Here is a 4,572-nt window from a genome sequence, read left to right as displayed (position 1 = left end):
ACAATTTGTTCAGCTTCCTGCTTGAATCTCTGGTAGCTTTCTTCACATCATCCAACTCTTTGATCACATCATCCAACACTTTGTTCATTTCATCCAAGTCACGGCTTTTTCCGGTGCCCCCCTTGACATCACTGGACCACGTGCCTGAATAAATGGACGCTCTCTTCACACCGTAAAATTTATGATATTCTTCATCCGCAGCCTCATCCGATCTCTTGACATAGGTTACAGTGCCTAGCTTATCGGATCTGTTATACAGAGCGGTACCGGCCCAGAACACAAGGCCATTAGCTGCAATAGTCATGAAGATCTTAAAATTATTGTCCAAGGCATTGCATGGGCCAACCGGTTCTGAATTAGCAGTTCCTTCTGCAGAAAACAAGTTGTCAAAAAAATTCTGCATCTCGTCGACCGATTCTGTCTTAGTAGTTCCTCTTACATTGAATAAGTTTTAAAATAGATTGTGTGTCGTTTTTGCGTGGGAAAAGAATAACAGTTGTTGAAAGAAAAGCGTGAAAAGAAACGGCGGCTACCTGCGTCGGATTGGCCCCGTACCCTCTGACCAGAAAAGCTTGATCTGTATCTCCTTTGTAGATTTCTAAGCACCCCGCCTGCGTTATTAAGCATCAGAGTTGAGAAACAAACTTAACTCCATGGCAAAGACTCAACCAACAAAGGCGTGAACGAAAGCAAAATATTCAGTGAAATGAAGTCTTTTTCTCTATGCGTGTGTCATCCTTGCGCAGGGGTGATGCTAATCCTGTCGGCGCCGTCCCAAGTTTATCGGGAAGTGATAGTTGTTGGCAGTTGCCACATAAGCACATGGATCAAGCAGCAGTTCCTGAGTGCAGTGGAGGGAGGGGCAGCAAGCAGTGCATACCTGCGCCTTTAGATGATTTTGTGGCCGCCACTACCTCGCCGTAAATCACTTTTGCCAGTCCACGCTTTGCAAGATGTGTTCCGGCCTGTGACACAAACAAACGCGCAGAAAAATTACGAGGGCCTGAAAATACGATATTATTCAACAATCAACTAAACTGGCAAGCCCTAGCTAGATCCAAGTGGCACCACTCTGAAACGCAAGAGACAGTGTCTTGGATAAACTAGCATCAAGCCCTAGTAGTAATAAACACAAAAAACATGGTGTTTGACGAACAGGGCGAAATCATCATCATCATGATGAAAAAGTAGCACAAGAAAATTAGAAAGAAAGACAGAAGGAAGGAAATACCCTGCAGAGGGCGAGCCTGCATGCCATGACGGGCAGGACAGGAGCAGGACGTGCTGCCGGAGATTTAGTTAGCACAAGAAAGAAAAAGAATCGGTCGGAATTTGCTTGCGTTGCTCGAAGATTTGCCGTGTGATATATATAATCCCTAGAATTGAGTGGAGGCACGGTATTTTAACTGCATCAACGTGTTTTTTTTACTCTATCAAAGAAAGATGGCTCATTTATTCACATATACTGTATAAACATTCAGACTTCACAAGATATAAGATCCTGGATACAATCTCGCACAGACCTGGACGGCAACGCCTCGCTAATGATCTCGTATGGGAGCAGAAGAGTACAATCTCGCAGTTTCCGGGCGAGGTTTCAGTTGGGATGACACCACCCCACCCCACCCCGGAACCAACGAATCTCGGTAGACGAGTGACTAGCAGCCACGAGAGCTTCCGTCGGAAACGCGCACCGTACCTGGGGGAGATGAAACCTCTCCTGCGACGGCGACGGCGGCGGCGGATGGATGTCGGCGGCTCCCGGATCTGGGCGGAGCCGGGCCGGCCGGCGTCCAGCGCGGGAACAGCGGGTCCCTCCCGGGCCAGCCGTCACGGGCGGAAGCAGAGGCGCTCCGCCGCTCCTCGCCGAGCTCGTCCATCATCCCGGCTGCGAGGGTTAATTAAATTTTGACCCTTTTTAGCTGCTTTCTGTGCGGGTTTGAAAAGTTTGGGGTGTGGACCCGTTTAAAGTTTTCTTTGGTCGTCTTTTACAAGCGATTTGCGGTATAAAATAGAACAGGGGACAAGTGATACGGGACAGGGTACACTTGTCATCCTTCAGTTGGCTGAAAAATATGGATGAAAGCAAATGAAATTTCATCCAGATGTAGAATAGACAGTCCCAACAACAGATTACAGTTCTATATAGCATCGAACATCACTTAACGGTATCTAGAGAACACAGTAAGAGAAGGGGGTGCATATGGTTGAACAGTTTGCTTGTGTTGCCTTGCTGGTTGCCGTGATACGGGCAACCGGGGCAGATGGAGCCAAGGAACAAGTCCCCGAGGAAGTCGATGGTAGTCATGTTGTTGTCGAGCAAACGACCTTTCTGCCAACGGCTATGCCGTTCCTCCATACAGTGAAGCCCTCCTGTGGGTCCATGGTAGTGGTGCACCCGAGTTGAATGAGATGGCCGCTGGAGATGAGGTTGGGGGCTCCGGGGAAGTAGCGGACCCCGAAGAGGTTCACGGTCCCGGTTACGCGGCCGCACAGATAGGACGACATTGTGTGTCCTGTGACTGAAGAAACGGTGCTGAATGGGGCAGCGTGGGTGCCCAGCAAGAGGTCCACGTTCCCCGTCATGGAATAGGTCGAGCACGAGTCGTAGAGCCAAATGTGAGGGTTCTGGATAACGGCTCCAATGGCACGTCTGGTAATAGTAGTACACCTGCTGACGAAACAACTTGGGTCTGCAATTATGTATCAATCAAGTTAGTAAATACAACCAATTCTTATTTGGTAATAATCGTAGAGAGCTAGTTACCAGCAATATACTCCCTCCGTTCCTAAATATAAATCTTTGTAGAGATTTCAATATGAACCACATACGGATGTATATAGATGCATTTTAGAGTGAGATTCACTCATTTTGCTCCGTATGTAGTCCATGATGAAATCGCTACAAAGACTTATATTTAGGAACGGAGGAAGTACAATTTAATCATATAAAATGGAGCCAATTGAGTCGACTTACCTACACTTATCTCCCCAGAAAGAATTGCACAAACAACGTCCCAAGCAAATATTGCGGCTACGGCAATATTGCTGCAGTGGTACCCAGAAGAACAAAACAAAACAAATTGCACTACTCTCATGCACGTGGAACACCAGCGCCTGCAAACTTCACTCCAGTCAATGAGCGGCCTCCTCCGATGCCGTGAATGATACACGTCGTCGCTGCCACGTACAAGTCCACGTCAGGTATACAAGGAAAACAAATAGAAACTCCTTACTTATAAGTATAATGATCTGTTAACTGATGGTGAATCTACCTAGCACAAGTGTGCAAAGGTAGTCTAACGTTGATGCGGCTATTTCAATGAGATTTGCCCGTTAGAGAGAGCATGTATATATATGCATGCAAAAATCTTCCACCTGGTACTGGTATCATTGGGTAATTGCTAAATCCAAATTTTCAAAACATTTTACCTGAAAAATGTTTAATGTGATTAGCGACCCGTCTTACCTGTAATTTCGTTGCGAGGAGGGCTTCAAAACAAAATCTCATCTTGTTACATTTCATTAAAAAAAACGTCACCACTAGTTGCTAGGTTATGTCACTGTGGTTGCCATGTTATTAGTGAACAATTACCAAGATAATTGTGTATAGGAAATCATTTATATGTTTTTAGCATCGCGATGTTTCTAGCAGTAGTTGCTTCAACCCATACAAGTAACGTGAACTAAGTCTTACATTGATATACATGGATGCTAGTGACCCAGTAGCCAAGTTAATATAATTTGAAAACTAAGTGATTAATAACTTGTAAGTAAATAGAGTTATAGAGTACATGTAAGTATACAAGCAACCAAATAGAGTAGTGCATGGCAAGGCCATAATGGAGCACCTCATTGTAGTCATATCCTTTGATAAACAAAGCACACTTATTGTTTTGTTGAGCGCTTTGTTTATTCGGAAAAAAATCATAGGATTTGGGTAGATTTTTTAATCTCAATGTCCTTTGATTTGTAGGATTCAACCGGGACTAGATGTCATGATATGTTTAATCCTACATGAAATGGGAACACTGAAATATATATTAGAGGTTGTTTGGTTGTATCCTAGGAAAAATCTTAATTGTTTCAACGGATTAGGTATATGCAATGATGGAAATTAGACCATAGAAGAATTTCGATCAGAAACTTCTTATCCTAGAAACAAAAGAAGGCTTCATAGGAACAACAAAAAAGAGAGCTAAAGGATTGCAATTGACGAAATCCTATATACCTAAAAGAGTGATCCCTGCTAGTCTTATTTATCTCAACGTGCAACCATGCTTGGGAAAGGGTGACGTCAACATGCTAACATTCATGGGAAAAGATTCAGCACAACATGCAACCATGCACTTGAAGACAATTACACTATGAAGTTGGACGAACGCTCGAGGCTCGAACTCTTTGGAGCTCCCGCGCGGCTCCCCCTCCCTAGGGTTCCACCCGCGCTGCCGTCGGCTCCCCCGTCGCGGGTAGCCGCGGCCGCGGCCGGCGCCCGCCGCCGGTAGCCCTCCCCTCCCTCGACCCCCTCCCTTTCCCCTCCCCCTCCTCCCTTCACCGTACCACCGCGTCCCC

At 45.7% G+C, this 4,572-nt stretch overlaps 1 pseudogene; it reads right to left on the bottom strand.

Moving 5' to 3' along the window:
- Positions 1-702: 702 nt before the first annotated feature.
- On the bottom strand, positions 703-815 carry LOC123088859 (uncharacterized; annotated as a pseudogene).
- Between the last annotated feature and the right edge of the window lie 3,757 nt (positions 816-4,572).

This window comes from Triticum aestivum, chromosome 4A, assembly GCF_018294505.1.
Source record: "Triticum aestivum cultivar Chinese Spring chromosome 4A, IWGSC CS RefSeq v2.1, whole genome shotgun sequence".
Classification (NCBI taxonomy): domain Eukaryota; kingdom Viridiplantae; phylum Streptophyta; class Magnoliopsida; order Poales; family Poaceae; genus Triticum; species Triticum aestivum.
The sequence above is the reverse complement of the archived record's forward strand: the minus strand, read 5'-3'. Positions and strand labels throughout refer to the sequence as shown.